We start from the raw sequence: 12949 nt of genomic DNA on the forward strand, positions 1-12949 counted from the left end.
TCTGTCTCAGTCTGTGTGGGATCTCTGGGTCCTGGTGCACACAAAGTATGTTTGAGCCCTCTGACAGGCATGGGGTTTGATTCTAAATGTGATTTTGCCCCTCCTCCCATCTTGCTGGGGCTTTTCTGCCCTTGGACATGGAGATGTCCTCACAGTTGTTCCAGCACCGCGCAGCCACCACTACAAGTTAAGTTTTACTTGGGGCAAAATGAGGCCTGCAGCATGGAGACAGCACCTCAGATAGCTTAATTAGTAATCAGTTAAACCACCCTGGTGGGATTTACAGTGCCTGCTGGTACAACTTGGATCCTTCTGTAATTTTTAAGAAGACTAGAAGATTCACAAAAAAAAAAACAAACCCTTGAAAAAGCCCTTTATTACCACTTTTTGAAAAAGTATACCAAAAAGAAGTATTTGGGGACCTCCTTGGCCATCCAGTGGCCATTCAGTGGTCAAGACTCTGCCTTCCAACACAGGGGGTGCAGGTTCAACCCCTGGTCTGGGAACTAAGATCCCACATGGCTCAGGGCTAAAAACACAAGACATAAAACAGAAGCAATGGGGTAACAAATTCAATAAAGACTTTAAAAATGGTCCACGTCAAAAAAATCTTTTAGAAAAAAGAGAAGTATTTCAGCCATGCCTACCCAGTGCTAATTTCTACTAGTCATCATAACTTACTTTCATTTAAGAAAAAAATAAATGTGATGCCTATAAAATTACAAAGAAGTTAGAAAATATTTTTTTAAGTCAAAAGAAAATAAGAATTATCCCTATTTCTACCCCTCGAAGAGAACCAGTGTTAAAAATGGGGTGGGGGGTGGGGGAGTGTAAGATTCTAAATATTTTTCCTTTCTGAAAATGTACTTTTCATTTTTACCAAAATGCATTTACTGTAGGTAGTTTTTTATTTAAGCTGTTTCTTCACCTAACAATGAATTGAGAGCACATTCTATATCAGTAAACATTTTTCTACTGCTGTGTAAATATATGAAGCTTTTCATGGTGTGAACATGTCATGATTTATGTAAATGACCCCCTTTTGTTGCGTTGGGTTGAATCCAGTTCACTGTATAAGCAGCAAGCACTGAACATTCTCAAAGCTCCTTGAGCACATTTATCATTATTTCCTTAAGACAAATTCATAGATACTCAACGCTTAGAAAGCCTTGATGAAAGCGAAAGTTGCTCAGTTGTGTCCGAGTCTTTGCAACCCCACGGACTACATAGTCCATGGAATTTTCCAGGCCAGAATACTGGAGTGGGTAGCCTTTCCCTTCTCCGGGGGATTGTCCCAACCCAGGGATCGAACCCAGGTCTCCCACATTGCAGGTGGATTCTTTACCAGCTGAGTCACAAGGGAATAGATGCTGCCAATTTGACCCTGCTAAGCTGCTAAGTCGCATCAGTCGTGTTCGACTCTGTGCGACCCCATAGACAGCAGCCCACCAGGCTCCCCTGTCCCTGGGATTCTCCAGACAAGAACACTGGAGTGGGTTGCCATTTCCTTCTCCAATTTGACCCTAGAACAACAGAAATTTTACATCGCACCAGCAGTGTGGTATAAAGCCGCATTTTCCTACAATCTCACCAACACTGGGGCCCGATGCTATCATCTGAAAATGGAGGCTAGAAAATGTCTCTCTGTTGATTTAATTTGCATTTCTTCAGTTGCTGGTGGAACCCGTGGTTATTTGTGGGCCATTTATGGTTCTTTGTGAGTTGCCAGCACAAGCGCTTTGTCCATTTGTGAAAACTGGGCTGTTAATTTCGTTTTCTGTTTCATAGGATCTTTCTATGTTGTAAGAATATGATCATTAATCTGTATATATGGTCCACATAGGTTTCCATTGGTTGTAATATTTTTTTACTGATGCAAAAAATAAAATGATTACATTTTGTTTACCACATTCATTCCGTGGGAGAGTTCCAGGCCCGTGGGGCGGAGCCACCTCTGGTGGGCTGGTGGGTGTACTCTTGCCAGCCCAGGCACTGCCCCCACCCCTGCTCACTGAGTTCTCATATTATTACCTGCATCTGACTATGAGGGGATGGAGGTTCCAAGGGCTTCAGGACTTGACCCGGGTCACTCAAGAACGGTGTCAAGACCTGAACCCAAGCAGTCTGTCTCATGGGCCAGACTCTGCCTGCAAAGCGTTGCTAGTAGTGAGAGATGATAGAGCAAGCATCCGGTGCTGTAAACTCCAGGCTCCAGCCAACTGTTCCTGTAGGAACTTGTATCTGTTAGGAATGCTTGGCAGGTGGAACAGAAGCTCCAGCTACAGCGAATTGAACAGATAGGGCTTTTCATCCAGAGATGTTTAATTACTGCTGTGTGTGATGTGCCAGTGGTGTATTGTGTGTGACAGCGTCAGTTGGACCTCGAAGCATCTCTAACAGTATCTATGACTACGTGTGTTTTTATAAGGATTTGCACTGCTGCTTGAGAGAGAAGGCAGCAGCTGAGTGTATTGTCAGAGGCCTGGTTGACAGTGGAAGATGGTTCAGGGCACAGTTGATGCTGTGCATTTGTTCCCAAGGCTCCTGCTCTCGGTACCTGTTCCAATGGGCCTGCAGAACATGGCGCTGGAAATGATGGAAGCAGCTACACCGGGTTTAAGAGCATCACTACTCAGCTCTTCCCACCCTAAGGTGCGTATTCCTCTAGCTCAGCAACCCTGCTCAGGAGCAAATGCCTGAAAACCCTGGTGGGACCAGAGGCCTCATTATAAAGGAGCTTGGCCTCTCGGTGGCTTCACTCTCCCACCAAGTGAAAGAGCCAGGCGACACCTTCCCTGGTTCACCATTAGCATCCCGGGGGGGTGAGGGGGCAGGCCTAGGAGGGTTAGACTGAGAGAAGGCCCAGGCTCCGACCCTCCCACACTGGGGCCAGCTGAGGTTGGGAGGCGCAGCTTCTCTTTCCAAGCTGAGGCTCCCCATGAGTTAAATCTGAAAATGTCAGGAAACTTCAAAAAAGCACAAATAATGTTCTTTTGAAAAGCTATTTAACATGATTCTACAATGCAAGGAATGAACCTAGGTGGATCCTGGATGGGGCAGGAGGGAGTTGCCACCCAGCATAGGACCCGATACTGAAATAATGACTACCATTGAATAATAGTATCGAATCATATTCAGCTCTTCCAGAACTTGATATTTGGACCCTGATTATGGAAGGGGGCTCCTTGTTCCTAGGGGACACATGTGACCTCTCGAAGAATAAAGTGCCGTGACCCCACCGCGTATCCCCAGGGGTCGAGGGAGGCTTCCTAGGACGATGCTGACAGAGTACGATGTTAACAGGTAAGGATCTGGGTGAGGGACTTTGAGGGGGTGGGGATGAGGGAGGTGGGCATCATTGTTCTGTTCTTGCAACTTCTCTGCAGCTTTGAATTTTTTGAAAATTAAACATTTTTTAAAGCGTTATTTAAAATTCTGGGTGTGACCATACACAAAAATAAACTCAAAATGGATTAAAGAGCTAAATGTAAGACCAGAAACTATAAAACTCCTAGAGGAGAACATAGGCAAAACACTCTCTGACATACATCACCACAGGATCCTCTATGACCCACCTCCCAGAATATTGGAAATAAAAGCAAAAATAAACAAATGGGGCCTAATTAAACTTAAAAGCTTCTGCACAACAAAGGAAACTATAAGCAAGGTGAAAAGACAGCCTTCAGAATGGGAGAAAATAATAGCAAATGAAGCAACTGACAAACAACTAATCTCAAAAATATACAAGCAATTCCTACAGCTCAATTCCAGAAAAATAAATGACCCAATCAAAAAATGGGCCAAAGAACTAAACAGACATTTCTCCAAAAAAGACATACAGATGGCTAACAAACACATGAAAAGATGCTCAACATCACTCATTATCAGAGAAATGCAAATCAAAACCACTATGAGGTGCCATTTCACGCCAGTCAGAATGGCTGCTTTCCAAAAGTCTACAAGCAATAAATGCTGGAGAGGGTGTGGAGAAAAGGGAACCCTCTTACACTGTTGGTGGGAATGCAAACTAATACAGCCACTATGGATAACAGTGTGGAGATTCCTTAAAAAACTGGAAATAGAACTGCCTTATGATCCAGCAATCCCACTGCTGGGCATACACACTGAGGAAACCAGAATTGAAAGAGACACGTGTACCCCAATGTTCATCACAGCACTGTTTATAATAGCCAGGACATGGAAGCAACTTAGATGTCCATCAGCAGATGAATGGATAAGAAAGCTGTGGTACATATACACAATGGAGTATTACTCAGCCATTAAAAAGAATTCATTTGAATCAGTTCTAATGAGGTGGATGAAACTGGAGCCTATTATACAGAGTGAAGTAAGCCAGAAAGAAAAACACCAATACAGTATACTAACGCGTATATATGGAATTTAGAAAGATGGTAACAATAACCCTGTATACAAGACAGCAAAAGAGACACTGATGTATAGAACAGTCTTTTGGACTCTGTGGGAGAGGGAGAGGGTGAGATGATTTGGGAGGATGGCATTGAAATATGTATAATATCATATATGAAACGAGTCGCCAGTCCAGGTTCGATGCACGATACTGGATGCTTGGGGCTGGTGCACTGGGACGACCCAGAGGGATGGTATGGGGAGGGAGGAGGGAGGAGGGTTCAGGATGGGAAATACATGTAAGCCTGTGGTGGATTCATTTTGATATATGGCAGAACCAATACAATATTGTAAAGTTTAAAAATAAAATAAAATTTTTTTAAAAAGTGAAGAAAAAATAATAATAATTAAATTCTGGGTGTGATCACCATGGGTGCTAAGGAATTGTTGAGCACTCAGCCCAGATTCCTCAGTCCTTCATGAATTTGCCCCAGTGACCTGTGGTGACAGGTGACCTGTCAGGCCACCCAGACCCCCTCGATGGGGACGTGTCCCAGCTCCAGGCTCAGCAATCACCCCTCAGGGTCAGCCACACCCACAGTCAGGCCCTTCCCCAGGAACCCAGGCTCTGTGACCCACCAACACTGCCACATAAAGGCTTGGCCATCTCAAGCCAGCTGGGGACAGGTCTGGGGGGCCACCTCAGCTCCATAGCTCCTGGGGGGCACCTGAGCTGCCCCTCCTCCCACAGTGCTGACGCAAGCCCTCCTTCAACAGACACCCATGCGTCAGTTCCTTCCTGGGGGTCCAGCCTGCCACAGGCCCCCCAGCCACATCCCCCCCACCTCTGCTCACACACCTGCATCCATCCTCCACCATCATATCTGTCCTGCCCCATGCTCATCACACACCATGAACATTTCTTCCTTTAAAGCAGTTTGATCTGAAATATTTCCAACACACACACACGGAACGGGGTGATGAATACCTGACGCCCTATAAGGCTTTATCAGATCTCAGCCAAAGGTCACATTTCCTCAGCTCTCTGCGTTTTAAGGAACGAAACCTCACCGATTCAGCTGAGGCCTCCCACTTACCTGCTCCAGGCCCTTCCCTCACACCTCTCCTGAAGGTCTCCCATCATCAGTTTGGTGTTTCTCCTTCATGTGTATGTTCTCACACTTTTAATACAGCTTTCTTCACCCATAAACAATAGCCGGTGTTGTGTTTTAGGTTTTTAATCTTTACGTAAATAATGTCATTCCGATCGCATCATTCCATGACTTGCTTTTTCAGCCCCAGGTTGTTTGTGAAATGCCTCCAAGTGGATGTCTGTGGTCTGGCCCATTTGATCTGCTTCTGTACACCCCATGGATTTCAGCCCGGCTCCCGTGGGTGGACGTGTGTGTCGTCCTCTGGACAAGCAGAGCTGCAAGCACCGTCCCCACCCACAGCTGCATGAGCACCCGAGGCAATGGCCCACAGGTATAGTTACCCATCAGGGAGATTATTCTGGGGGAAGGAGGAGCATTTAACAGGAGCCACCATCTGAATCTTAGACAAAGCTCCTGGCGCAATTCCGGCCCCATGAAACAGACCCCCCACCCCAACCCTGCACTCCATCCCTGCCGCCTGCTCCTGATACAGTCAGGTTTCGCTGCAGTAATGCTGTGTAATAAACAGTCCCAGCTCCAGGCACAACGGGCATTTGTTTCTTACTCACGCATCAGCAGGGGAGCCAGGTTCAGCACTGTTCTGGCCATGGCTGGGTTTCCATTCACTTTGTGGGTCTTTTATTCCTGAAGGGCCTATGGCTTTCTGGGACATGCCTTCCTCAAGGCCAGAACTAGAGCACAAGAGGCCAAGTCAAACCACGAAAGCGGACGAAAAGACTCTGGTCACATGGGGCATGTGTTTCGTCCACTTACGGTCCACTGGCCAAAGCAGGTCACGAGGCTAAGCCCTGAGTCAGCGCCAGGAGCTGACTCCACCCACAGTGATGTGTCCACGAGAGCAGGAGGGCTGAAAGAACCGTGTGCAGGTCAAGCCGTCCACTGTGGGTATGACCTTCCCTTGCCACCTAAAACGTCATAGGTCAACTGTAGTTCAGTCTAAAAAAAGAAAGTGATTTTTAGGATTTTTCCAGAGAAACATGACCAAAGCAGACAAAGCCCCTGGATCAGAGTTTCCGAGTTTGGGTCCCATGAAACAGTAATGTATGTAAGTGTACATATAAAATGTAAATATGTGTTTATAAAATGTGCATAGTGAAGAACTGGCCCATGCAGTGAGCAGTGATGGAAGCTCAGTGGTCCTTTGAGCTCCTGGCTAGAAGCTGGAGCCCGTGGAAAGCAGGTGGTATAATTCTGTCCAAGTCCAAAGGTCTAAGAACCAAGGGAGCTGATGGTGAAGATCTGGGCATGAAGGCAGGCAATGAGATGAGAGGCCCAGCTCAAGCAGGAGGCAAGGAAAAGGGCGGCAGCTTCCTCCTTCCTCTGCCTTTTGTGCTACTCAAGCCATCAGGCTAGATGAGACGCACACCACCCACCCGCCCTGGGGAGGGCATCTGCCTTACTGAGGCTACAAGTTCAAGTGCTGACCAGCCAGAAGCACTGTCACCATCACAGACACGCCCACAGTACCAGTGCCTCTGGGCACCCACGGCCAGTCAACTTGACACAGAGAGCTAGCCATCACGCATTCCTCTGCCTGAGTCTGTGGAACGGGGGTATTTGCTAAAGATTTGCGTGGACTTGATCTTACGTGTAAAGTGGGACATGGGTTATCAATTCCACTTTAAAATACCAAGAGACCACAGGCCCCAACGCACACAGCCTATGACGGGTGTGCGATGGTTCGTGTGACAAGCCATTCAGCTTGTTAACAAGAGTGTGGGTCAGCAGCACATACTCAGGGACTGTGGTTTGTTTAATTAAACAATAAGAAGATGGTATAGAAATCAATACTCAATTCCATTCTCAATGCCAGAGACACCCAGCTTCTGTGCAGGTCATCGGAGCTGTGTGTTAACACACTCCCACATAACCAGGCAAGTAGCCATCATTCAGCGCGTCGTGGCCCATTCATTTCACCCTGGCTGGGAAAGAAGGCCCATTAGCTGCATTATTCAGGGTTAGGAAATCAATAACACACCAATTATTGATAGACACGCACTGCTAGCAGACGGAAAAAAATTACACGAGGGCTTTACAAGAGTGATTGCTCTGTTCTTTAGAGCGATGGCCATACAGTTTCAGCTTTCAATTCCCTGTAACATACTCACCCAGATTTATGGGGCTTTTGTAATGTCTAATTGGGATTGGTGATATGACCCTCGCTTTCACTTTGTGGAATGTTTTAAGCATCCATCAAATGTCGATGAAAAGGGAAGAAGCAAAAGAATCACATCCAATCTTAGAAATTACAGGGAAGGGACCTCAGGGTAATTGAAGGCCTACCTTAGAGACTCTCTAGATACTGTTTCCTTTAGTCTTCACATACTGTTCTCTCCACCTCACAGGTGGTGGAATTGAGACTGAGAACGGGTAACTAACTTGACCACTGTCGCTCAGCTCAGCAGTGGGGACCTGAGATTCTAAAGGACAGCTGGTCAGGAAGCCCTCTCCCCTTCCACTGGGCTCTATCTGGGGTTCTCTCAAAGCCCCAATATTTCAGTGATGTCCCAAAGATGCTCATAGCATAAGAAGGACAATGATAATAGGAACAGGGGATGGTAATTGTAATAGTACCAGTGTGATTAGCAAGTCAAAACCCACTTCCTTTCCGGTGGGACTATCCACTCCCTGCATTTGGACCTGATACTTTTTTAATATAGCCATTGGGTTGCATTTACGTTGCGGCCACCACTTCCCGTTGCTGGTCTGGAGGTACTTTAGCCTCCTGGGAATTCTTCATCTGAACCTCTCTCAAGTTAGGTCTGCTCTGTCCTATACTTGTGGGGTTGCAGGTATTTAAGTTGAATTCTTGGCATTCACCCTCGTTTGATTTATCTAACTGTTCTAGCACCCAACCTTTTAAGATTTTTCAAATCTTTTTTTTTTAATATTTATTTATTTCGCTGCACTGGGTCTTAATTGTGGTATGCTCCATCTTTAGTTGCAGCGTGTGGGACCTAGTTCCCTGACCGGGTTTGATTAGCCACTGGGCCACCAGGGAAGTCCCCACTGATTTTTAAGTCAGAAGAAACCATGAAGACCAGTCTGTCCCTTGGGGGAGGGGTGGCAGTCACGGTTCCCGGGTCCCCGTCCATAACCTATTGCTTCTTTAGTTTCATGGATCATTTCCTTTCTTTGGGCCTGTTTCCCCTTCCATAAAACACACATGTTAGGTCAACTGATCGGAAAGGCCCTTCCTGCATGGCAAACAGGACCTCATAGCCCAGAAATACCCGATACATGCCAACCTGGGCCCTGATTAAGAGTGAACACAATTTTAATGACACTGGTTTTAACAGAAATTAGACAACATGAGACACAGCACTCCGTTTTGAAATGGAACCCACCATATGAAGGTAGTCAGGGAGACAGGTCATAACCATCTCCCAAGGCCACTCTGCTCATGGTTAGCTTTGCAGCTTCAGCCTCTATTTCTTACTCCCTTTGAAGAACTGAGGGAATTTTTCAGACTCAGAAAGAATCACCACGGAACCAGGCAAGTGTTCCAAGGAGGGGTTCTTCGGCCACTCCACCCACCAAGCTTTCAAACGCCGGCATTATAAACCCAATCATTAAACAGTGCCTTTCTGGAAATCTCTGCATTAATTACCATCATTGGAGAGACATTATCTATATTTACATAATAGCTTCGCAGGTTTTGCTGGTTCTGAGTCAAGCTAACAAATTTGTAGCTATTAAGGAACACAAATTGCTCTGCTACGTTTTAAATTCTGCAAATGGAAAACTGTGCCTGTGTACAGAGGTGGCTGGAACCCAGGGCAATTAGTGTCTAATAATTCGTTAATGCTGGAGATGCGTGAAGATACGGTTCAAAACGTCTGCTGTAATGTCTTAAGTAAAAAGAGAAAGGCAGTTGGAAAAACCATAATAGGGTTAGGCGTATTAATATAGCAGCATATTTTTACAGAATGTAAAAGGCTCTTGTCCTGTCTTTAAAAGGGATAGCTAAAGCCGCATCTTTATTTTTACCACTTAATTGCCCTGTCCTGGATACTAATGACGGACTGATTACGGTTTAAGGTTTAATCACCAAGAGACAAGAGACGGAGGTGGGAAGGCCGGCCAGATCTGGAGGGAGGGGGCGAGGCTGGAAAGACACCTGGCTGGGAACGCAGGTGGGGAAGAAAGGCGGGTCATCAGGCCCCAGGCCGCACCGGTCCCAGTGATGTCATCATGCCCCAAGGTCTCTGCTCCTGCAGGCTCCTGGGCGCGTTTACCAAAACGGTTAGAACTCACGCAGAGCCGGTTCAGAGAGGCTGGTGGGTGACGGATGACAGTTCACTGTTTTCTGCCCAGAACCCTAGAGGAAGACCTCCAGAAATAGCAGCTCTCGTTCCTCTTGGGAGTGGTTCTCATACCTGAGCATTCACCAGCTCATGCAGACTCATTAAATCAGATTCTAATGCAGAGAACCTGGAGGCCACCGGAAGTTCCTGGTAGGTCCTTGTCGATACCGCTGCCCCGGGTCACACATGGAGGCCCAGGGATGGCGGGGGATTCCTTCCCTGTGACCCAAGATGGGCTTTCCCGTGGACTGTTCTCCGGTCTCAATAGAAGAAGACACCCCCCCACCCACCCACTTCGTGGAAATATGTGAGTCTGGGAACTGGGCCCAGCTGATGGGCAGAGCAAAGAAGCAAGGCAGGGCAGAGGGGCGGATGGGGAGGTGATGGCTTCCTGGTTCCAGTCCCCGAGGCCCGTTGTTTTCCAAGGTTTGACGTCAGCCAGTGAGCTGCCCTTTCCCTTAACCAGTTTCTGTTGGATTTCCCTCACTGTCACCCAGAAAGTTCTGACCACTACAGGAGTGCAAACTAAAATGTACAAGCATCTCACTGATACAATTGTCTGTGCAGCGTGGTCTCTTCCTGTAAGAGGGGACAAGACAGAGGTCGGAAGAGCAGGAGTTTGGGATAGGGTTGCCAGATAAAATTCAAGATGGACAGCCAAACTTGACTCTCAGATGACCAATAACTTTTTAAGATACGTATGCCACAAACAGGGTTTCCTTGGTGGCTCAGTGGTAAAGAATCCTCCTTCCAATGCAGGACATGCAGGAAGATCCCCTGGAGAAACAGCAACCCGCGCCAGTATTCTTGCCTGGGAAATCCCTTGGGCAGAGGAGACTGGCGGGCTACAGTCCATGGGATCACAAGAGTCAGACACGACTTAGTGAAACAACAATTAATGCCACAAATGTTGCATGAGATATACTTACCCTGTAAAATCATTCTTTGTTTATCTGAAATTCAGATGCATCTGTATTTTTACTTGCTAAATCTGACAACCTGCGCTCAGGAGCAAGGCAGTCCAGGGTTTGCCTGTCAGCTCTGTTCCTGGCTGTGATGTTGGCTGTACTTCTGAGGGCTGTATTCCAGACTCCATGCAGGCTGGTCTGGTCTGAGCAGTGATCAGAGCACAGGAGGAAGGGAGAAGGTAAAGTGTTTCTGGACCATCTTTGGCAGTGGCCGCCTTTCCTCCAGGGTCCCAGCCTCTGCTACACGGCCTGCTGTGGATCTGGAGTTGCACGGGCGTGTGTCCTGTTCTTTTCACCCTAGATTGCCTGTCTGTCTGAGACTCTGTATAACCCAAGTCACACACTGTGAGCTCTGGGGGCCTGCCCTCTTTCATTCAGCGTAATGTTTTTGCGATTCATCCGTGTTGTTGTTTGTATGAGGAATTCATTCCGGTTATCTTTTTTCCAGCTTTATTGAGATATAATTGGCATTCAATATTGTGTGAGTTTAAGGTATACAACAAATCAATTTGATGCATTTGCGAGTGATTACCACCATACGTAACAACTGTCACATCACATAATTGCCCTTTCTTTTTTGTGGTTGAGAACACTGCAGGTCTACTCTTTCTAGTATGACACAGAATTATCAACTGTGCGCACCACTCTGTACATTCGATTCCCAGAACTTACTCATCTAATATCTGGAAATTTGTACCCTGAGACCAACATCACCCCTATTCCCCATCTCCCAGCCTCTGGCAGCCAACATTCCAGTCTCTTTCTGTGAGTTCAGCTTTCTTTAGATTCTACATGTAAGTGAGGTTGTACAGTACTTGTTTTTCCCTATTCAGCTTATTTCATGTAGCATAATGCCATCAAGGTCCATCCAGGTTGTTGCAGATGGTAAAACTTCTTTCTTTCACACGGCTGAATAATATTCGTGGTGTGTACATAGCCACCATATATCCTTCTTTATCTGGAGATGAACACTTGACTTGTTTTTCATGTCTTGGCTGTTGTGAATAATGCTGCACTGGACATGAGAATGCAGATCTTCAAGATCTGGTTTTCATTTCCTTAAGATATATACCCAGAAAAGTTGGATTGCAGGATTGCAATCCAAAAAAAATCTTTTCAGTTTTGTTTTTTTAAGGAAACTCCATACCATTTTCCATAATGGCTGCACCAACTTACATTTCCACCAGCGACGTACAAGGATTCCCTTTTCGGCACATCCTCACCAACACTTCCCTCTCGTCTTTCTGAGGAGTGCCGTTCCATGTGCAACGTGATCACTTCGTGCAGGTTTCATTTGCATTTCTTTTCCCTGATCATTAGTGATGCGGAGCACCTTTCCTGTACCTGTCGGCCATTTGTATGTCTTCTTTAGAAAAATGTCTTTTCCATTCCTCTGCCCATTTCTTTACTGGACTGCTTGTTGAGTTGTCTATTTCTTTTCATTGCTGAGTGGTAATCAATTGCCTGAATATATCACTTTAAAACAAACAAACAAAAAAAAAAAACACCTCTTTGTCCTGCTGACATTTGCAAGCATTTGGATTGTTTCCAGTTTGGGACTATTATGAATAGAGCTATGGAGAGTGTTAGTATGGATGTCTTTGTGTAGCACATTTTTTTTTTTAATTTCTCTTGCCTAAAAATATAGGGATAGAATGTTTGGTTGGAGAGTTAAGTGAACGTTTAATTTTAAAAGAAACTTCCAGATCTCTTTCTATAGAGTTTTGTCATGAAACTGTATACAAGCATTGAATTTCTGTTAGGATGATATGGTTTCTGATAATGAGGCTACAAATCAGAATCTCCGAGATCGTTTCAAGACCGGGGTTCTATGCTTCTCTTGGAATGCTTGTGTCATTGTCTTCCCAACGCAAAATTCTCTGGGTAATTAGGTACACAGAAGGTTGCTGAGTTAGCAAGCCCTCCCTTTTCTCAGAACATCTGCAAAGATCAGAAATAAGAGGCAAGTTACTCAGATTGCAACAGTACATTTTTTTCAGCTTTACTGAGATGTAACTGACAAGTAGAAATTGTAAGTATTTAAAGGATATACCTTGATATTTTGATAGAAGTATTCATTGTGAAATGATCATCACAATCAAGGTAAGTAATGTGTGTGTGACCTCACATA

Source organism: Bos grunniens, chromosome 18 (assembly GCF_055505025.1).
Source record: "Bos grunniens cultivar Pamir isolate PY7600 chromosome 18, Bosgru_T2T1.0, whole genome shotgun sequence".
NCBI classification, from domain to species: Eukaryota; Metazoa; Chordata; class Mammalia; order Artiodactyla; family Bovidae; genus Bos; species Bos grunniens.